This window comes from Neopelma chrysocephalum, unplaced genomic scaffold, assembly GCF_003984885.1.
Source record: "Neopelma chrysocephalum unplaced genomic scaffold, ASM398488v2 Primary Assembly neopelma1_22b, whole genome shotgun sequence".
NCBI classification, from domain to species: domain Eukaryota; kingdom Metazoa; phylum Chordata; class Aves; order Passeriformes; family Pipridae; genus Neopelma; species Neopelma chrysocephalum.
In genome coordinates, this window is record NW_020897690.1 from 25,397,018 (window position 1) to 25,420,214 (window position 23,197).

Sequence of the window (23,197 nt, forward strand, 5' to 3'; positions counted from 1 at the left end):
TATACTTACACCGGAGAAAAAACACACACGTGTGTGGTTTTTTTACAGTTGTGTATATATATATATCTATATTCACATATTTTGTGAAAAAAAAAGGCATACAATCAATATCGTATCTTACCTTCAAACAAATATGTTAATTTGAATTGAAATAGGCAAGACTGCTTGTTCTTGAGAAGTGCAGCGCATAGGAAAGCAATACATTTTCTTGTCCTATTAGTTAAAGCCCAACATATTCTGTTCAGAGGAAGCAATGGCCCTGGACTGTGATTTGCCTCCCTTTCACTCTGTTAGATAGCTTCCTGCTTTCTTCTTTGTGTAAAGTATGAAAAAAGAATATGTCCCACGGATACCTTCTTCGTGCTGAATGAAGATTAAAGGTAGGTAAAAACGTGATCAGTATTGATAAATCTGCATTTGAATGGACAAACATAATTCTCAGATTCTCTCAGTAATCACACCATTTTTATAGCACTAAACCTACCATTATATATCCTTGCTTCACTATGTGATTCAATGTGAACACTTCTTGGAACAATTAATATGTCATTATCTTTTTAAAGTATTAATTGCAGAAGAACCAAATGCATTTATTTCAAGTATAGAATATTAAGAGCAGAAAATGTTACTGTTAATCCTCTTCTGATTTCAAAATTTATGTGACAGTGAATGCAATTAGTCCATTTTCTCATTAATTTTCCTGAGAAAATATGCAGAGGCATGAACAAGAAACAGACTTGACTTAATAAAAAAATATTTTAAACTAAGTTTATAAAACTTTAAAATAATGTTTCAGAATTTAAAAAAATCTGTCAAGTGGCTTAAATTTTCGTGTTTCTGTAGCTTTGCTCTTAATATAGCATAAAAGTAGTTCTGTCTGTCAGATTAAAAAAGGCAAATATAAATGTCTGATTAATTCATGTTTATTTTGATCACATCATATTACATCAGACCAGAACAACAAACTGACAGAAATGCAACTTAAACTGCACTATTCACTTACAGTCAGAAGTATGAACTTTTGGAATGAAAATCAAATTGATTGAAAGTTCATCATCCCCTTCCCTTCATCTTCCTTCTCTTCCATTTTCAAAGGTAAATACAAGTATGGTGGTGTTATTTGGGAAAAATTTTCTGGGAGAACCAAGTCACCCTGGAGAAAAGAGGTTGGACAGAAGAAGAACAAGGGAAAATATAGGACACTACATTGCCATTTGTCAAAAAACACTTTATATTCTGCAAAAGGCTTTCTAAAGATGATTATATTAAGAGTAGCTTAGCTTTGGTTTTGGCTTTATATTTCTAGTAATTTTTAAAATGTAGAGTTTGATAGGAATGACCATCTGTGGCATTCAAAGCCCATTAATTTTATTGCAGATATAAGTATGTACCAGTGACTTACAGAAGGTGACTGTAGTCCAACTTAGGAAGACTGGCTTTTCAATTACTCTCAGATGTCTAAAAACATACCCTGACTAGTTCCACCTTGCCAAGACAAGTAAGTTTCCAATAGTCAGATAATTGGATCTTCCATAATGGAAATAAATAGCAGCACCTAGTTACTGAGCTGTCCCAAGTCATGACCTGGATGTGGTTCTTTTCATAACAGGAAGTGGTGGACCCCAGAGCAGTAAGACTCATCTGCTGGAGAGCTCAGATAAGCATCTGGAGTTAAGTAAATATACCTAGAACTGTCTCATCCTTTAGCAATAAAACACCACTGAACCTCTCTCAGGACTGGTTTCAGTTGTCTAGCCAGGAAAAGGCTGACATGTATGTACATGCCAACACCAGGATCCTCCCATTCTTCCAGAATGGTTTGTAGCCACTTGCAAATTTTTCCTTCTTGTCTGTTCCTACCTTCAAGTATAAGTCTGAGCTATAAAAAGAAGTATATGTATGTATGTATATTCTTTCCTATCCTCAACTTGCAGCAGTCAATAATGTTGACACTAAAACAGGCTATAGAGAATTGCTTTGTTTGGTGCTGAGAAAGATCAGAAACCTGAAAACAACGGATACCTTCTCACAAGACACAGAGTAAAGCTATAAGGCTATACGCCATGACTATTCTGTGGTATATGAAATAGTGTATAAACTATATTGCTATTCTGGAGGTCATTTCTCACTGGCAACACTCATTACTGTCCAAGGCAAACATTTCATCCTGTAAACCACAGCCTGGACCTATAACTGAAGCAGGTATAATGTTTACTCTCTCAACTGTATTTTGTAATGGATGAAAATACACAATATGTGTCACACAGATAAAGTTATTGGTTTAATAACAATCTGTTCTTAATTCTGATGTATAGCACTGACAAAAGACACACAATAGCTTCTAGGTAATTTTTTGTGAAATACTGGGTTCCAGGTCAGCAGCAGTTTCTTTGGACTGTAATGGGAGTTAGAAAGCTACATTTCTGTGTATCACCTTGAAAATTTAGGGGCAGATGTCATGCAGTAGGCAGCAAACAAAGCTGTTACTGGCCTAAGCAGTGCTGTTGTGTTGGTGACAAATTTAAATATCTGAAGAAATAGCACAGTCCTTTATTTCTGACACCAATTTGGCAAATTTGACTGTTTCACCTTTGGTCATCTACACCCTTCCCTAATAAGAATTTCATCCACAGATATTGCTCATAAGTGTTCTTTTCCCTCCCTCATAATATTTACATCAGGGCTTAGCACAGAAATAAATATTTTCTCACAGGCTTTTAGTGACATTGCCTGTTAGGAATCATGCAAGCAGACTCCTTCACTCTTTTTCATTCATAAATATGAATTACTGTAGACTGTCAAGCATTATTCTCTATTTATTCCAGGAGCCATGATCTCTGGGGGTAACCTAGATATTTATTAGATTTCATTAACATTCTTTGTGACTTTTTAAGTAGTAATGACCAAAGTTCAGACCACTGCTCAAGGATTAATGATTAGCTGGAAGTTACGAAAGCACAAGGCATAACTGAAAACCATTAGCTCCAGTTTCTTTTACAAAATAAAAAAATTCCCTTTCCTCCAAAAAAATACTCAAAAGCCCCAAAGCATAGCAGAAGTTTGAGAGACAGAGATAGTAAGTTTGAAACCATTGTTTGAAATAAAGCTGTTAAAACTGAAAAATTATGAAGAACTTGTGCACTGTATACAAGTTTGATTAACATTCCATCCATCTTCATACATCTCTCTAATATTAGCTGTTGATTCCTCTGCAATAGGTGTACATTAAATATACACTTCGTTCATAAACACCATCTGGAGATGAGTGGGTAGAGATAAAGTAAAAAGAAGATGCTATAAAAGAAACACAATAGAAGAAACATAAACATTTTTGTCTATGATTTGCATTTCCTTTTTTTTTTTTTTACAGCATATACTAGGAAGCATCAGAACATTGAAAACCAGCTGTGATAACATTCTAATGGGAAAAATCCAAATCACTTGAAAGGTAACTTTTCCCCTACTCTTCCATGATAAATTCAAGTCACTTTATTTCCATAAAACATCTTTCATGTAAAGTACCTGAAAATTATCCATACTGAAACATAAAATAATGAGATGGCATTCATAGGAAGGGCTTCAGTGGGTTTTATAAAGATAATAGGCCAAAATAAACAAAGTTGGACCAACTTGCTCACAACATGTACATGAATTTTCCAATAACCCTGGAGGTAAGTTCAGATTTACACTGTGAATCCTGTTCCTTCAGCCCTCATTGGATAAATTTAAGTTTCAATCTATTTAAATTTACCTGATGATATTTTTTCTTGTTTTGTTTTGTTTCCTTTACATGTATATGCAGTTATTATCATTTATCCTTTTGTTTTACTTACAATAACACTAGCAAACAATCAAGATGAAACAAAGAAAAATGTAAAGAAAAAAGGCTAAGTACAATACCAATTAAATCAGTTCTGAGCTTCATATTTGTAGCAGGCCATTCAACTATTCTACTTCACCATATTACGAAAAATAATTTGACTATACGTAAGTGATTAAAGGGAAAAAAAAGTCATACAATGCAACTATTGAATATTGACTTATTAGCAATGGCATATTTCTCAATTACTTACTGTTTCTGTAAAGAGTTTCAGAAAAAAAAAAGAAAAAATTATTTTTTTCTTCAGATCTTTATTTTATGAAAAGAAGGGATTGATTACAACATGTAAGCAGACAGATATCTTTTGCTATCTGTAAATCTGATCCCAGCAGAACATAGAAAGAATTCGTGTGACTTGGTGACCAGATGCACTTTGACTGACCTTCCCTGTGCAAATGTTGTGTCTGATATTTCTTTATCATTTGTGCTCCTCTTTAACAGTTAAACAAGACAGATAAGCAATACTGACATCCTGAATGTTTAGGAGGCATGAGTGAGACACAAAAAATGTTGTGTATCCTCATTACATATTTCTAGCTTAAACTTAATTTCTAATAGGTTTTGAGTTATATAGACAAAAATTCAATTGTAAAATATGTAAGAATTTTCCCCAAAGTGTTGAGAACTAAACATTTCTGTGAAAGCAAAAAGAAAGAAGATCCACTCCTCTTCATTTGGTCATAAGAGGAACATCCTCTAAAATATCTTTCAGACTGATTAGATGCATTTCCCAGGATTCACTGAAATGCTCTTTTTAGACATGATTTTCAATCCCAAATGACTAGATATTTTCATAATTGGCGATTTTGTGAATGATCTATAGCATACTGCACAACCATATAGGTCATTGGTCATGTATTTTTTATAAAAAAGAATTATAATTTCTTGTCAAATTACACAAACTACCACTATTACAGCTTTTCTAATGGTGACGCTTGTTTCAATCTTACATGTTAGGTTATTTAATGTTAATGTACTTATAAAAGCAACAAACTTGACTTTAATGCTAAGATTTATTTAGTGGGGGCTTTTTGGTTTATCATAGAATCATAGAATCAGCTGGGTTGGAAGGGACATCTGAGATCATCAAGTCCAACCCTTGATCCACTACCACTGCGGTTACTAGATCATGGCACTAAGTGCCACATCCAGTCTCTTTTTAAATATCTCCAGGGATTGAGAATCCACTACTTCCCTGGGCAGCCCATTCCAATGTCTGATCACCCTCTCCGTAAAGAAATTCGTTCTAATATCTAACCTAAACCTCCCCTGGCACAACTTGAGACCATGCCCTCTTGTCTTGCTGACAGTTGCCTGGGAAAAGAGACCAACCCCCACCTGGCTACAACCTCCTTTCAGGTAGTTGTAGAGAGTGATGAGGTCTCCCCTGAGCCTCCTCTTCTCCAGGCTGAACAGCCCCAGCTCCCTCAGCCTCTCCTCATAGGACTTGTGCGTGAGTCCCTTCACCAGCCTTGTTGCCCTCCTCTGGACCTGCTCCAGCACCTCAATATCCTTCCTGAACTGAGGGGCCCAGAACTGGACACAGTACTCAAGGTGTGGCCTCACCAGCGCTGAGTACAGGGGAAGAATCACTTCCTTGGACCTGCTGGCCACACTGTTCCTGATACAGGTCAGGATACCATTGGCTTTCTTGGCCACCTGGGCACACTGGTGGCTCATGGATTTTTTGGGAGTTTTTAATGAAAAAATCATCAGAATTGTAGAGGTGGTGCTTGCAGATGACTAAAGGATATGTTAGACATTTATATAAAGACTCTGAGAACTGGTGAAATTAGATATCAATATTTACCATATTACTATCTGTAATTGAGCAGAAGATGTGGTAATATATATATTTGCCAATACAATGCACCAGGCCATTTTATGTTGAGGATAGACCCAATAGTCTGATGGAGTATGAGGTAAAGAGTAAAGTTGTAAACAGCGAGTTATCAAATCAAGGTAACTACATACTCAGATTACTCAGGCATGGAAGATCTGTGAGACTGATGAAGCTGAACATCTATGACTACTTTAACTATTACTTATTTTCTTCCTTTTGCAATATAGACAACATTAGGTTTAATTTTGAAAATAATAAATTCTTAAAAAAAAATCCATTGCAATATATATTTGCACATAGTGCCAAAATATGATTAATAGTGTCTGTTGTTGATTAGCCTGTGCTATTTGCTGCCAGTAGTCTGGGACTGGGTGAGATGACTGCCTTGACCCTGTGCCTTGATTACTATCAGGAACATGTTATTCCATCTTAGAGAGCATAGTCAGTTGAACAAGGTTCCTGCTGGATAAGCACCATGGGGAGACTAAAAAAGTAAGTAACCCAAACAAGCAGCAAAAATTCCTATGATCTCTCTGGGGAGAAGCAAGAAGCAGAAATGTAGGCAAGACACAAGGGTGTCAGTGAGAAAGATGCTTGTCATAGGCACCAAGTTCTAAACCAAGAACTAGGCTGGAGGAGAGACAGTCCTTTAAGGACAGAAAGGACTGGGAGGTTGCTTTTTTACTTATGTTTTTATCGTCTACCTTAGCAGGTATGTTCTATTTATCTTTAGTTTTGATTCTGTCTTTTATTAACTTTATACTATGTAAGCTTTTCATGTGGCTTCTGTTATATTTGCTTTAAGCAATGTTAGACTTACCAAGACATTCTGGCTGGCTCAAGGTCTCATCACAGGTCCATTTAACATGGGTTTTTTTAATTCAGAAATAGACTAAAAAAAAACACTTGGACATGCTTTCCTCACTTACATGATATGGTTTTATAGACGTAGACCTGCCTCACCAAGTTGAAATGAACTGCCTTAGTTTAAATAAAGAATCAAGTACAGTTGGAAGTATTTTGAATAGTTATTTATGAAAAAAACACAACTGATATCTGACATTGTGTCAAACTTCCCTGAAAAGAAGAAAATTTGAAAATCAAAATATTTAACTCCAAATAAAATACTTTTTTATTCACTTCAGAGAAAGAGTCAAGACTATATCTACACATTAAGAAATGAAGCAAAACTGATCTTTTGTCTCAAACTGATATGCTGCTTGGTGCCACATGCTGTGAGTTTTTGGGTTTGGAATGCTGAGCTTGCAAGTCAGTTTCTCAGCTGTGAGAAATAGAAATTCATGTTTATATATCAGGATAAAGCTACTTGGAAATAGCCCTTATTTAATTTTACCAGAAGTTAGGTTTCTCTTAAACATAGATCAGAAACAACAGCCTCTGGAATGCCTGGTTAAACACCAGGTTTTTGTAGTTTTCCGGATTGTCAGAATCAAAAGAATTTCTGAAACAAGCATTTTTGCTCTCACTTTTTGTGCCCTAGTCACAATGAATAGAGGTGAAGAAGATTGTGCTGGAATCCTGATTCCATGCACACCGCTAACATTACTTTCTTCTTACAGATTTCAGAAGCAGTTTATTTACTTTATTTCAGATAGTTTTTGCATTTTTTTGAATACATGTAAATCAAATTTTTGAAAGCAGTTCACTTGCTCCGAAGTTTTCTTCACTGGTAATCATTAGTTTAATATTCTACCACAATGAAGTCCTTTAGAAAATTTATCTTTAGGATTATAACTTCCATTGTCTTCCTTTAAAAACCAAACCTTTTTAAAGTTTTCTCTGTTCCCATCTGGTAATGTGTCCCTCATATTTTCTTCTCTTTAAGTAAGTCAGTGTCCTCTCTAAGACTGCTATGAGAGACTCAAAATTACATAGCATAATTCAGTAAAGCTTATGCTATATATTCTGAGCTATTTTGCCCTCAATATGGTAGAGAGGATTTGACCAACAGTTTACCATCCATCTGCCCATAAAACACAGAACTCACTGCACTTCCGTGAACAAATATATACTAGCTAAGCAAGAATCTTGCTCGTAAGATATCTTAATGACTTCAGAGTTTTTTACAAGTAAGTTATCAATTGACAATTGTAATGATAGTGCTCAGCCCTGCAACAATTTAGAAAATTAATGTGCTCTATCAATGAAACATAAATTAATAAATTATGTGTTCTGGTTTCCTAGAGAAGGTGTGAATAACTGTATTGATGCCAAACCTATTGCGCTGTATTTACACAGTATGCCTGAAGACTGCTTTCCACAGTAGAAACATGCAAAATTAAAGGAGTTGGGGATGGCTTCAACGACAGTAGAATAGTTCTAGCTACCACATAATAATTTTAATGTGTGACTTGATATGAAAAGCAACACTCAAATTTCCAACTCACTGCAAATCAAGTGACATACTGCATAAAATAAATATGCAGCAGAGATAAAAAGTATATTTAACTTTATGTGGGCATGTATGGCTCATTGAATACTTTCACACTTTTTGTGAGATTTCTTTGAAAAAGCTATGAAATAGAGTGCACCAGGGAAAATCTTTTTATAATAAAGTGTAAAAGAATAACTGATGGATAGTAACTGACAACCAGATACTCAGATGAAACTTTAAAATTCATTTCATCATAAAAATAACAAAAAAAAAAAGATTTATGTCTTTACTTTAGAAAAAAGTTTAGATTCCCTAGTGGTACTATAAATCATAAATAAAATTACTTTATTAATCTTAAATAACAAAAATATGAATGAGCACAGTTATTATTTTACAAAAGGTTTTCTCTCCAATGTTTCAGCAATATCAAGGCAGCTTTATCCAGGAAACTTTAGCAGTATATTTTATTTACAACTAACAAATGGACAGAGAATCTTGAACACTTCATATACCAAAACTGACTCTGCATATTATTTCTCTTGCTTAAATGAACATAAATCATATCTTTACTCTTAAACCACTTTTTTATGTAATACTCTTTAACACTTCCCTTGAAAATTGCTTTTAGGCTGCAGTCACAGCACAGCTGCACTTGTAGTTTGTTTTGAGCGTGATATTTTCTGCTGCTAGCATGGTAAGGCACCTTTTCAGTCTCATGAACACTAGGTGTAAAGACAATTTAGGATGTGGGAAATTTGGAAAATTTCAAACATTTCAAACATTTTTGATTTGTTTACTCCTAACATCAAACCAATACCTTCTAACATCTGAATCTGATTCACTACAGCGCAACCAGTGCTTCTTACATTAGAAGCTGCTCCCACTATTCTAGTACCAACCTTTTTCTTCGTTTCTTAGTATCAATCAGACTCATCAATGCTTCCACTGCTTGTTTTATCTCGAAAATTCTTGTGTTTTTGTTTGCACAGGCCAAAAGAGAAGCCTTCTTGGTATTTTTGAAGCATTTTTTCATGCTATTCCTGAAAAATAACACATCGTTTTCAGAAAACATTCAGTGTCTGGTGCATGCAACAGAACAAACTTTGACTTTGTGATTCCAAATATTTTACTGCATGATCTCATAAAACATATTTAAATTCTCATTTTCTTTTATAACAAATGCGTTAATCCTTGGTATTTCAAAGAAAACCTTGCATGAGTACCAGTGTAACAGTGACTGTATAATATCTGCAAGCAGACCTTTCTTAAAACAACATAGTATTAAGAAGATTGAATTTTAGCTGAAATGAAAGCATGGAAGAATACATAGAGGGAAACAATATATTTCTGATTCTTTTCTATGCATACTTTTTCCTTTTCCTAGATTATTTTTGTTTCAGAGTTTCTCTGAACCAGAAAAAGACGTATAACAAAAAATTTATTCTGGAAATTGCCTGAAAACTGTCTGAAAATCTCTCATGGCAACTAGCTAGTTTGGAAACCTTTATTATCTGAAATTTAAATATAGATACTTTTAAGTCCGGCGTAACACTCATTAATTAGCTGCATAGATACATATTATTGTGTGTTTAGATCAGATTAGAAAGAGTGATGTTTGTTACATAAAAATTTACATGAGAATTTTTGACCTGTGTACTCATATGAATTTATACTGAAGTTTAATATTTTTCTTGTGTTGTATTGCAAAAAAATTCCCTTAGAGCATCAGAGTGGAGTTTCTTTTCTTCTAGAATCACAGTTTAAATATATACTGCTTGCAAAATATCTAAGAGAAAAGGGAAATTCCATTAAAAAATAACTATAATAATGATTCTCACTGCAATTTTTTTTTTAAACCCATATTCATTTCCTGAGTTTGGTAGATTCTGAAAATAAAAATGCCTAGATTTGTGACCTGGAGATTAGTAAATCCAGGCAGTTTTATGTGAGCTTTGTGGCATCAGATATAAGTGTAATCAAAACTTGCTTAGTGTTCTACTGCTTTACTAAGGCTATCCAAGATACTTAATTTTCCTGAATCAAGACAAGTTCCGGGAATAGCTTCCTAGATATAAATAATAGCTGAGAACCTGGCTAAAACTGGGAAGAATTAAAAGAAATTCCACAATTAATTCTTCATCCAGAATTTGTTAGTCTATATAGATAAGAGGTCACTGCATCTACTCACTGCCAGGAATACTTGAACAAGCCAAATTTCTGCAATAGTTGTAATTTCATGATCTGAACATGGTATCACTGAGACCAAGAGCCTAGAAATTAAAGAAATTAATTTGACATTCATGTGACAATGAGATCTTTTTACCGTACTAGAAAACGTTGGCTTTTAAAAAAATGATAGTAAAAGGCATCGCCTTTGTACCTCAGGGCACGGGCTCACCCTCAGCTGATCATTAGGAGGTGAGTCAGTTAAAATGCAAGGTCAGCTATAGAGACAGTTCTTGCTGCTTCCACTGAAGTGAGTAGGCCTAATTTCTGGTGGGAATAAAATGCTGAACTAGAGAGATCTGTGGTCTGATTTTTCATGGCAGCACATGTGTTTCATAAAAACCCTTTTTCCATTTAGTTCTAAGATACAATTTTAAAGGGTCATTTGTTAACTCTATCTGCAAACATATAAGGGCACTTGAACCAGTTGAGCTCCAATTCCATCCAGAAGCAGTAAACCTTACTAGAGGCTTTTAAAATAATTAATAGTCTGAATAAGTCCATTATCATTTAAGATCTATTTTAGCTACACATATTAATATTCTGTTTTTGTAGCAAAGCTATTTAGATACTGCCATTCATTGATAATAAGTCATTTATTCCTCATTAACTGTTAGGATGGATGTAGATACTCATTATAGCAAGACAACAGACTCATTTAACTGCACACAGTACTTGATTATACACACGAACATTGACTGGAATACAAATTTCATTCTACATAAGTCTCAACTCGGTTGTTATTCTCACCGTGGGATAAAGTATCTTATCTGCTGTATTTTTTTTTCTTTTTTAGTGTCTTTTTTAAAAGGCAAGAAAGAACATAATAATGATTGGCAATAATCTTAATTTGGGTAAATACTGACACAAGAAATAAAGGTTTCCTCATGTAAACTGCTGTGGGTTTTAAAAATGTGCCCTTGCTTGATAGTTCTCCTAAAATTAGTACAGTCTTAAAATAAATGAGATTCAGATTTTAGAAATGTGAGACCTTAACAAATACTCATTACGCTGGTCAGGGACACAAGCTTTTACTTTCTCATGAAATACAGATATTCTATGTCCCAGCTACAGAAATCAAAGGCCAATCTCTCCCTGTCAAGTGGAAATAAAAGTATATTCTCTGTCATCTTTTGCTCTATAACCGTGACTTATTTTTTTCTATGTTTGTAATTTCTTTCCTTTTGCTTTTCAATTTTAGCTGTTTACATTTATTGAAAATCATTGTGTGTATATGTAGAAGAATTGCAATCACCCTTCAGTTATTATTAAATAGTATGCCACTTCTATGCCCAGAGCATCGTACAAGGCTTTTAGTAATGCAAGAAAATTACAGCTTAGAGATAAACTGAGGCTTTGTGTGATAGGTAGGTCAAGTCTACTGCTCTATCTCATGAAAGGAACTATGACTCAGTAACACAACTGCATTTATTGTTGAAAATATAAGATAATTTTGTGGTGCTTTTCCATGGCCCTACTCAAGGCTTCCCCATCGCAAATATATATGCATATATTCTGCAAGATATGGGTTCATTCCCAAGGGGTGCACATAGGAACTTTGCTGCATAGTCAGTGATGTCTGCGCTTTCTGCAGGCAAATAGTTCCTTCTTAAATGCAAAACCAGCAACTCCACCTACTCCTTATTGAAATACAGAGAATAGGTAACAGAACTGTCCAAAGCAGCTTAAAAACTGGGAGGAGAACAGAGCTCGGATTTAAAGAAGAATAGCTTCATCAAGTCAGTTGTCTCAGATCTGCTGTTCATCTGGTGGAAGGTTTCACAGAGAAATTCCCAGCTGCCTAGAGCAATAGTTCTTCTTTCCCACTGTGAGTGAAGAAGATTGGATTAGCCTTTGCCAACAATTAACACTTCACATGCAGAAATTCAGGTTTTTAGTGTGAGTAAAGTCCTTTTATATTTCTTTCTGTATACTAAGGGGAGCACATTGAATCTAGTATCCTGTTGCATGCACATCCAGACGATGTGATGTCTACATGTGGTGTGGCATATATATGTAATGTCACATACATACACAGTTACATATGATGTAACTATACATGAAAACTGAAAAAAAAAACACCCCAGAGTTATTAAGAAATAATATTTTACCTTTTCTTTGGCATTTGAGATTTATTGTGATTGGACTATCTAGATTTTAAGGACAAAAACTCCCAAAGAAATATTCTGAAAAGTAGACTTTTTCTTAGGAAGAAATCTGTGTGATCAAAACATAATTTTACATTGAAGAATAGCTCTGCTGAAAAATGTTCAACTAGCCTTATTGGAAAACTTTTCATATGGAGGAGACAAGACATACAGTATCTTGCAGGACTAAACTGTTCAAAGATCTATGAAAAAAGCCAGTACAGGATATGCTATATATAGGCAGTAATACTGAAGGCTCCAAGGGCTTCTAATTTCTTCCAGCTGAAACCAGTTTTCCTGATAACATACTCTCAGAAGTAAATCTTATTAAAGACTCTTTTCATCCACATTTGAACTTTCTATTCTCTTCCACTTCCTCTCAAGTCCTTAAAAGTTTTTGTTTTCTAATCACAATATATATTTTGGAAATTCTGTTAATGAGGAAAAAATGTCAAATTATCACATCTGTGAATGTAATAAGACACTGTGAGTACTTTAGAATCAGGAATTAGAGTGCAAGAAGTAGACAATACCATAGTTTGTCATAGATTCCACGGCCTGAACATTTTTTTATAATGTGTCATACTTACAGAATTATGCAAATGTATGTTTTATTAATTTAATTCACTTGATAATTTAGATATTAAAAAAACCTCTAAAAAGACCTAATTTTTTTAAAAAAGCTACTACATAGAAGAAAACTACTACAAAAGCAATTTATTAATTGGACCACAAAACTGAAATTCTTGTTATTATGTGAATCTCCAAAAAAATATAGGAAATTCTATGTTTCATTATCCTAGTGAGCCATACTGAACCTTGTAACAAAGCAAGTGCTATTTATAATTTTCTTTAAAGTGCACAGTTTAATTGGCAAAATGTCAAGGCTGATTCAATCAGATTGGTGGCATGATCGTTGACAACATTCTCCAAGAATTCTGATTCACGTTAGAAATTGAAGACATATGTTGTGGGAGAAGATGCCTTAACAATGAAAATATTGTTGGTTCAGACAGATGGTAACTTTTTTAGTAAGGAAGATGATAGCAAGAATGTGACAGCTGAATAAAAGTTAAAACCTATTAAAACTGACAAGGTCAAAGATGGGATGGGGCAAGAAGGAGGTGGATTTCAAAATAACTGTTAAAAATAATACTTTATAAAAGAAAAGTTCTCTCCATGATGATCTTCATCACCAAAAACATTTGCCTTTTTTTTTTTTTCTAGATGCATAACTGGTACAAAACTGCCACTGTTTGGGGAAAAAAAAAAGAGTCCCTAAAGTTCATTCAAAGTTTAGTTCTTTTTATCTTGCAAATCAATACTGCTTTATGTTACTGGATTCTTTATTCAGAAGTAGTCTTTCAAGGCCAGACTCTGTAGCCTGTATTCACACAAGTGAACATGTAAGTTCTTCTGCTACAGCCAATAAATTTAATTGCTTATTTATAGATTGGCAACACATTATGGGTTTCTCTGTTCCTTTCCATTTCCAGAGAGTGACTTTAAATCTTTGTCCATTATTTCATTTCACTTTCCTTTTTTATTTTTTCTTAGCTGGTAAGTGTTCTTATTTTATCTTGTAGTTAAGTTTTTTTATGTCTATACTTGATTAGGTAGAGTTAAACTTGTTGCTTGGCACCAATAGCACTTTTCAAATAATTCAATTTTGAAAGCTTAAAAGAAAAATAAGAGCTCGAAATATGAAACATTAAAATTACAACCATTTTAGGAAGTCCACCTCTAAATGACATATTCCAATCATAATTTATAAATTAAACTGCTTTATCAGTGTTATATAATCTCATGTAAAAGAAAAAAAAAGGTACAGAAATATAGTAATACTTTGACTTGTGATAAAACAATATTATCTATACAAAGACTAGTTTAAACATATCAGTCATTTTATTTACTTTTCATCATTTTTCTACTGACAAGAAAAAATATTCTTCTATCAAACATTAAAAACCATTTTATTTGTGCCCTTATAGGCTTGAAATTATTTATCTTAAAATCACATTGAACCATCAGAAAACCTACAAAAATTAAATTAAATTTAGGAGAAGCTGATTCCCCAACATTCAGGAATCAAAATTCTACTATTCCAGAATAAGACAATGTTTTCTTAGAACTGTAATGCTGTCCCACCCTTCTAAACAGGTTCTTCTCATTAGGTCATCAAAGTTTAAATGAGACTTTAAGTTTCTACAATGAATACTTTCTGGGATTTTTATTCTACTGAATAGCTACCAATACTTGATGTTATCCTTATTAGGTAAGTGTCATTAAAAGGACAGAGAGAGAAAGTTGTAAGATATTTATTGTAAGGAATTGTATTTTCTGCCTGGCACTAAGCAAAATTTCGTTAAAGTTTTCTGCTGGATGACACTGCTACATTACTGTTTACTGACCAAAAGCTTCTTTTAATAACTCTTATAGCAGAAATAAAACACACTTACCCAGTTGTGGCATATTGATGAGAATTTAGGACAAAGCCATACAGCAGTGCTGGCTACCATCTTAACTCTTATTTACAGTTTTGCATATACCATACTTTGGAGTGCTTAAATTTGAAACAGAGAATTATTCTTATGTGGTATTTTGTAAAACAATGTCATAACCCAACCCTTGTTAATAATGTTCTTACCTTTTACAGGAAGGGATGAATATGCAGATGGATTATCCAGGCTTACATGGATACCAGTGTCAGAGCAGCGTAGAACTGAGAAAATCTTGAAGTCTTCTTTGCTATTCAGCACTATTTCATGACAGACTCTCATTTCAAATGGTGTGTTAAGGACAACTGATCTAGCACATAGGGGTAACCTAAATACTAAGTCATCTAAAAATATTATTTCCACTTTTATTGGTGATTATAAAAGATCAGAATATGCACTATCTCTCAGTCAACCATACATTCATTAGAATTCAGCGTGAAAAATAACATCTGTATTCTCTGAAAGAAAAATGAAAATTATGCAAGGAAATCACTAAGAAAAAAAGAAACTTCTGACAAATTTCTCATTGGTCTTTGGAGGTATTTATGTGAGAGAAAATGACAGGCATTCATTTATACCACTTTCATGAAACTTTGGGTTTTATGGATTCTGTAGTATGTAACACCCCCATTCCAGAATCCTTCTGTAACAGATTCTTATTACAAAAGGAATGATGTTCTTTTTTCTCTGAAGTTATCAAATGATTGCTAAGTACAATATAGACAGGATTTCAGAATACATGATTGGACTTTCTCATAGGAAAGAAAAGGTTTTTTTCAGGAGTAAAAATATTTTTATAATGTGGAAAACCTTTCCTTTTCCTTTGTTTCTAGGATAACATCGAACCTCCATCCCACAGGACTGATATTTTTCTTACTGAAAGCATAATTCCTTCTGATCCAATTGTGAGTTCCAACTGTATTAAGACTGAAGGCTGGAAGTCTGCCACATCCATCTAGAATTTTAATTAGATAAAAGTATGTGCTTAGACTTAAGCACAGACTTAAACTCTTGTTTGAGTGGGATCTATGTCAGTATCTTGGCAGGAGCTCAACAAATACAGCCCAAAGCAATTAAAAAAATAAGGGCTTTTTTAAGGGAATGACTTTACCTATGACTTCACTGAATGTACAGTCAAGCCCAATAATTGATGAATAAGCTTAACTTAAACATAGAATCAAATTTATGTGGTCTCTTAGACAACAATGTTAGGTTAAGTTTTGTCATACCTGAATTCAAAAGACTCCTAGACACTTGGTCCTATTAGAGCAACTAATTCCTCTTTAAAATTTTAGAAATAACCAGGTTTTATATTACTCTAAATAATATATTAATAATAATGGCCCATCTTCGCCAACGAAGATTTGGGGAAAGGTCTTTTTACCTTTCCAGCCTGCGCAATGGATTTTTTAGGTGAGACACAGCCTGCGCTGAACTGAGCCCACCCTTTGAACAGCAAATTTTAAAATTACCTGCTATCTAGAAACAAGTAAAAAGTTCCTTAGGAAAGTTAATTTAATTTTTCTTCCATTCTCCAAATATGTTTGACAAAATACTTTCCTAATATCCAAATTATGTCAATTAATTTAATACTTCCCTAATATCCAAATCATGTCAATTAATTTTTCAGTATTTTAAAATTGTTATGGGTTTTCTATTTCTTTATCAGAAGTAAAATTAAATATTACTTATGTACTGGATAAAGTAAATAGATTTGTTTCCTTAGGAAAGCAAAATAAAGTCCACACAGAAATCAGTCACTTATTGGAATGAAACATCATGGCAAGTGTTTAAGCTGCATGAGAAAGAATTCACACCTAACAGCAGGTGTCTAACAAGATGCATTAAAAAAATCCAGCAACACAGTTTTCTTTATCTGTTCTAGGTGGTTTCTTCTATCTTTTTTTTTAATAATAAATGTTTCTTGTGTTTTCATTATATTAGTTTAAAGCCCCATCTTTTATCTACCTCTCTCTGTTGCCTGTCCCGAACTTCTCACTGTCTTCTCCAGTGCATTCCTAGCTCCTCTAAGACTTTTATTTGATAACTTTAAAACATTCTGATTTTGAAAGTCTTCTTTAAGTTAGGGTAGCCGTAGCATGTCACAACTAGTGTTCATATTTTAGCATGAACTTTCATTTCAGTTCTTCATACAATCTTTTACTTGCAAATTCAGGATTTAACTTCAAGAAAATAGTTAGATTTCTTTTTCAAAGGAAGCTTAGCTCACCCTGCATTCTAAATAGTCATAGAATCTTCCAGATTAATTAGAAGTTCTATTACTTATAGAATAAATTAACAGTTGAGCCAAACAGAAAAATAGTGATTAGAACATAAATTGTTTTATTATTTTCAGACAGGAGAAAAAGAGTTTGATGCAAAGAGATTCTCACCATATGATTGTTGCTTAAAGAAAAATCAAATTATCTGGGAAAATTAAGATCTATTAATTAGAATATTTAGTTTTGAAACCATGTTGTTAGCTGGGGATGCTGGGAGACTTGGAAATAAAGTTATCAATTTTATCTGTTAATTATAAATTATTAGAAAAAGAGGAGAGATGTCCGATTTCCAAAAAAATATCCTTTGATCTAAATTTGAGCTCTTAGCAGCCCAGGAAGCTAATGAAAAATTGTGTAGAAGCTATGCCCAGCAGGAATAATAATTTCCTTCTTCTTTAAAAGTTCTGCGTAAATAGATCAGAAGTTATTTCACAATTTCATATAAAACCTGAAATGCAAATATGCCACATAAACACATAGGTGTGCTTCGGATTGTAATCCTACCCAGTACCTTTTTCAGTCACCTTAGCGCATGGAGCCCTGATATCACATGGAGATAAACAACTGAATTCATGGTACATGAGACATCAGGAATCTTTGTGAGAAGCATGGTGCCTCTATTAACCTTCAGGGTTCTGCACAGGCACATTAACATCAAACAGGTAGACTATACTTGTAGAATCTCTTCTGTGACATTTCTGTTTTATTGTGATTTACAACAAGGTGCCAGCTCGTGAGATCTGGGAAGAAATGAATACCCAAATAAAACCTTAAACTACTATTTTTTTTATTTTTTTTTTTTTTGAGGAACAAAAAAACAACTAAATACTACCCACAAATTTACAGCCTCTGCCTTCTAAAAATATCATAAACTAAACATGTATTAGATGGACTAACAGAGAAAATATTTACCTGTAATGTGAAAATCAATTTTTAGGTGTGTTTCCACTATTACAGAAGTGGAAAGTTCAAAATAAGTAACTATCATGCCTTTGTGCATGGTTCTTCTGGTTCTTCTGAAATGGAGAAGAACAGAGTAGTCAAACCTCTCAAAACTCTTGTTTTAAGTGTTACCCAGTTGTATTTCTGAGTCAAAGGAGGGGTCTGCAGATCAGCGTTATAAGCTGCCAGATCTGTAACTCCTGTTTCCATCAGTCCTCTGTATGTTCTTATGCAAAAGGCTTCTGTCCTTTATGTACAATTCAGTAACATGGTTTGGTAACCATTTAACTCAGAAATTTTGTTTAAAATGAAAGGCAGTTTTTTGTTAGATTTTGCAGTGTAATCACTTTCTTACTTTCCGGAACATAGGGGCAGTGAACAACTTAAAAAGATTTTTAATTTTTTTTTAATTATTATTTTTTTTAGTCCTCATCCATTAGAAGAAAGGATAACTTTTTCCTTAAATCATAGGCAAAACTAAATAATGTAGTTAATCACCAACAAGAGATTAAAATAAATATAACAGGAGTATTTAGGTGACACATTGAAGACTGACATACATTTATCAATGAAAACTGACAGAATTTAATTATCTAAAGGAAAAAAAAAAAACCTGTATACATACTTGTCTATATCTCTAAAAATTTTGGGAATATGTAAGAAGAAGAAGAAATGAGATTTTATTTAAGACGATTTCTATCCCATAATATATTAATATGGCAGAGGAAATTATCTTCAAAAATATTGGTTAAGAAAAGAAACAGAGGCTTTTTTTACATTGCTTATCTTACTCTAGTTGGACTGTTTCTGTGCAAATAAACTGCATGTTTACTTCAAGCTGAGTACCTAAAACTCAATCTACAGAAACTTTCTGAGCACTTCTAAAACATAAGCAGCATAATTCATTTGGCAGCATCCTAATTAATTTGTGTTTTACCACTTTAAAAGTGGGGTTGAAATGTATTTTATTTTTAATAAGCCTTATGTTACTGAGCTACAGCTTTGCCCTCACAGTTTTATATGACAAGCAGGATTACAGAGTAAAGGAGATAAATTAACTGTCCTAAACAACGAAGTGGATTCTCTGCTTCCCTTGGCTCTGTTATGCAGTTACTTGATCGTGCTTTTCAACTGCACTATTTAAATAAAAAATTCTTAAATAAGAATGGCTTTAATGCTGTACATCACTTCTATGATAATTACAGTAATATTGTTGGCACTCAGAAGTCTGTAATATTTTTTACAATCTACTGAAGTGTTTTGATGTGGCATTTATTAAACCAAGGAAAACTGAAAGAGAAAATAAGATGCACTACCGTGAATTGAAAGATAATAAAGACAATACAGTGGCACTGATTCATAATATTTGTATACTTGTTCTACACTGAACTATGACTAACATTTAATCATATTACCAAAAACTTTTAATCCTCTGGTCTTTGGCCTCCTTTCCTTTACCACAGAGAATTAGAGGTGAGGTAGTTACAAACTCATTGATCTCTTTGAAATTAGGCACAAGTAAATTCTGTTTGATGGTATTCACAATCTTCTTCATCCTTGCACCAGATTTCTAATAGAGCAGGAGGGAAGCATGTGAGTCAAATGTTCAGCCCATAAGAAGGAAAATATTTCATCAATATATATTTACAATATATTATTACAGATTGTAGATTTAGCGCAACTTTCAGAGGGGCTGGAAATTTTCAGAGATAATGGCCTACTTTGGTTAATTAACCACTATAACTTTTGGCTTGGGATGTATTATTTCAATACATTAACTGTTGAAAATAAATTTTTATATTTATAAAACAGTATATAAGATCAATAGTTTTCCTTTTTTTTTTTTTTTTTAATTCTTTCCAACAATAATGGTCTATAGGATTGTTTTTTTAACCTGGTTTTATATATGAATATTTCTGGCAGGAGACAAAACTAAAATGTACATAAGCATTGAGCAACAAGTATGTACTTTTTTAGCAGCCAAAATATTTTTTTGCATTTTTTCATTATTTATTTCTGTTTCATCAATTATCATATTCCTTGACTGCTCCTACTTTCGTATGCAGATCTGTGTAAAACTATTCTAAAATAGTGGTGTCATATGGTCGAGGGAAACTTATCAAAGAAAGTTTTACATTTTCTAATAAGCTAGAACATATGAATATACATCATAAGATAATACGTACTATTTACTTCCTTATAGTTTTCATTTAGCCTTACTGACTGTGAGGCCAAACCCAAGAATAAATCTGCAGCAATTTCCTTAGGTTCAGTGTTTTGACATGGAGAGGTTCTGAATGAGGGTCAAGATCAAAATCTGTAATCAAAAATGTACAGGTATTTTTAAGATTTTTGAAAGGCACATCTTATATTACAGGCAAAGAACAGGTAAATACTTAATGAAAATACATTTTGAAAATAAATTTGATACAGTTTAGACTGACAACTCAGCAATATGAATCGATCAAGCTGAATGACAACATAAATGCCGTGCCAAGAATCCTATAATTAAGGTGATCTTTCATAGTGGTCTTGGAATTAAAGTGAAATCAGACAGCTTCTCTGTGGAGAAAATGGAAATGGACATACATCTGACTAGACTTTAATTGTGGAGGGATGCAGTACTCTATTTTCTTAGTTACTAATATTTTTTTTTGACAAAAATAAAAGAAACTATATAAACAACCAGTGTAATTAGGTTGAGTAAGGTGGATATAAAGCAAAATTCAATTCAGATTCTTTCCCATTGATTAGCTCAGACTAATAGTGCAGCATATTCCCACAAATTACATTATCAATACTCATGCAAAGAGAATTTCCAGAAAAAATCAGCAGCTCTAAACTTGAAGAAGCAAATAAACCCATAAAATCTCAGAAAACTGAGGGATTTAACTTGTGTTGCCCTATTGAGTGAATTACAATTTCAGTTCAGTCAGTTGTAATAATGTTTGCTGCTTGTATACAGACACTTGAAAATTACTGTTACAGAAATATGTTGAATGTAAGGCATTAAAAATTGCCACAAGAATGAAGTCTTTCAGATGTTGTAAAAGTTATCTTACCTTCTATTTGGTTGAACTATATTGCCATATAATTTCTTGACTGACAAATAAGTTGATTCTTGTTATTATTTGTATTACCATAATTCTTAGAAGTCTATTAGAGGCCAAGATCTCTCTGCCAAATGTGAGCCAAGAAGACAATCCCTATCCAAAGAATTTTCAAACCAAGTAGAAGACGAGACAACAGATGGAGTGAGACAGATGGTTGGAGGCTAGGAGTGGTAAAATAAAGCCCAGAGATCATATTAGGCGGTGGTTTTAGAATCTATGAATTTACCAATTGTCAGATGCTTTGAAGATAGCATGAAAAAACAGAATTTTAATTGGCTTTCTGAGGAATTACAATGAAGACCTGAAGATATCTATAGGGGCTTCTTGTGTGGGGAAATTAACATTTTTAATATCTACCTATCTATATGTACATTTATATGTTTATGCATACATAGATACCTGTTTGAAAATCTTGTAAGCAATGATAGTTTAACTTGTATTTGTGCATAAGATTCCCCTCACTAAGGTGAGTCAAAAGAAAAGGATAGATGGAAGGTAATTTAGATGAGAACCTGAAAAATATGATTCAGGAAACAGCTAATTTATCAGCACAAAGATATTTTTATTTTATTGCATTTGCATGGCCAGGTTTTGGGAGTGGAGGGGCTACAGGGGTGGCTTCTGTGAGAAGCTGATAGAAGCTTCCCCCATGTCTGGCAGAGCCATTGCCAGCCGACTCCAGGATGGACCTGCCACTGATCAAGGCTGAGCCAATCAGAGAAGGTAGTAATACTTTTGTGTTAACATATTTAAGAAGGAAAAAAGTTATTGCATAGATGTAGCGTGTTGACCCTGGCTGGCCACCAGATACCCACTAAAGCTATTCTCTCACTTCCCTCTGCAACTGGACAGGGGAGAGAAAATATAATGAAGGGTTCATGAGTTGAGATAAGGACAGGGAGATCGCTCACTGATCATTGTCATGGGCAAAACAGATTCGAAGTGGGGATATTAATTAAATTTATTACTAATGGAATCAGAGAAGGAGAATGAGAAGTAAAATAAATCTTAAAAACATCTTTCCCCACCCCTACGTCCTTCCCAAGTTCTACTTTCTCCTCCACCAGCAGCTCAGGGAGATGGGGAATGGGAGTTACACTCAGTTCATCACAGGTTGTTGCTGCTGCTGCTGAGAGAAAGGAGTCTTTCCCCTTCTCCCTGTGGAGATAGTCCCCAACAAAATTCTACAGTGAGTCCATCCCATGGGCAACAGTTCTTCACAAACTGCTGCAACGTGTTTTTTTCCATGGGGTGCAGTCCTTCAGGTACAGGCTGCTCCAGCATGGGCTCTTCTCTCCATGGGTCAGCAGGTCCCTGCCCGGACCCTGTTCCAGCACGGGCCTCCAGCAGGGTCACAGCTGCCTTCAGGCATCCACCTGCTCTGGTGTGGGTGTCCTCCATGGGCTGCAGGTGGAACTCTGCGTCCCTGTTGACCTCCATGGGCTGCAGAGTCACAGCTGCTTCACCATGGTCTTCACCACAGGCTGCAGGGGAACCTCAGCTCTGATGCCTTGATTACGTCCTCCTCCTCCTTCTCCACTGACCTTGGTGTCTGCAGAGTTGTTCACATGTTCTCAGTCTGCTCTTCTCTGGCTGCAGTTTTCATCTGCCCAACAACTTTTTTCTCCTTAAATATGTTATTATGGAGGCGTTACTATCATTCCTGCCTGCCTTGGCCTTGGCCACTGGCAGGTCTGTCCTAGAGCCAGCTGGCATTGGCTCTACAGGACGTGGTGGAAGCTTCTGGCAGCTTCTCACAGAAGCCACCCCTGTAGCCCTCCTGCTACCAAAACCTGGCCACAAAAACCTGTACAACAGATAAGGGAATGGTCTGAAGCTGTGTCAGGGGAGGTTTAGGTTAGACATTTGTG

General features: G+C 34.3%; 1 long non-coding RNA gene across 2 annotated transcripts; it reads left to right on the forward strand.

Moving 5' to 3' along the window:
* The first annotated feature begins 2,958 nt into the window (after positions 1-2,958).
* Positions 2,959-16,063, forward strand: LOC113964974. 2 transcript variants are annotated; one of them, XR_003533374.1, is made up of 4 exons: positions 2,959-3,076; positions 3,371-3,448; positions 13,719-13,897; positions 15,148-16,063. It is a non-coding gene; the product is annotated as an uncharacterized LOC113964974 (long non-coding RNA). The 2 variants fall into 2 exon arrangements; XR_003533375.1 differs by lacking the exon at positions 13,719-13,897.
* Positions 16,064-23,197: the final 7,134 nt, after the last annotated feature.